Here is an 815-nt window from a genome sequence, read left to right on the forward strand (position 1 = left end):
TAGTTCTCCTTGTATCCTATGAGATCTAACCTTGCTAACCAGTCTCCCATGGGGAACCTTGTTGAACGCCTTACTGAAGTCCATATAGATCACATCTATCACTCTGCCCTCATCAATCCTCTTTGTTACTTCCTCAAAAAACTCAATCAAGTTTGGGAGACATGATTTCCCACACACAAAGCCATGTTGACTATCCCAAATCAGTCCTTGCCTTTCTAAATACATGTACATCCTGTCCCACAGGATTCCTTCGAACTACTTGCCCACCGCCGAGGTCAGGCTCACCGGTCTATAGTTCCCTGGCTTGTCCTTACCACCCTCCTGAAACAGTGGCACCACGTTTACCAACCTCCAATCTTCCAGCACCTCACCTGTGACTATCGATGATACAAATATCTCAGCAAGAGGCCCAGCTTCGCATAAAGTTCTAAGGTACTCTTGATAGGGCCCTGAGGATTTATCCACATTCATGTGTTTTCAGACATCTAACACCTCGTCCACTGTATTATGGACAGTTTTCTATTTCCACACATTCTGTACCTTCCATGAACTTCTCCACAGTAAATACTGATGCAAAATACCTGTTTAGTGTCTTCCCCCATCTCCTGCAGCTCCACACATAGGCTGCCTTGCTGACATTTGAGGGGCTAGATTAGAGTGGTGCTGGAAAAGCACAGCCGGTTAGGCAGCATCCGAGGAGCAGGAAAATCGATGTTTTGGGCAAAAGCTCTTCATCAGGACTGAAGGCAGGGAGCCTCCAGGGTGGAGAGATAAATGGGGGGGGGCTGGGGCTGGGGCTGGGTATAAGGTATCAT

This window comes from Chiloscyllium plagiosum, chromosome 39 (genome assembly GCF_004010195.1).
Source record: "Chiloscyllium plagiosum isolate BGI_BamShark_2017 chromosome 39, ASM401019v2, whole genome shotgun sequence".
Lineage (NCBI taxonomy): Eukaryota > Metazoa > Chordata > Chondrichthyes > Orectolobiformes > Hemiscylliidae > Chiloscyllium > Chiloscyllium plagiosum.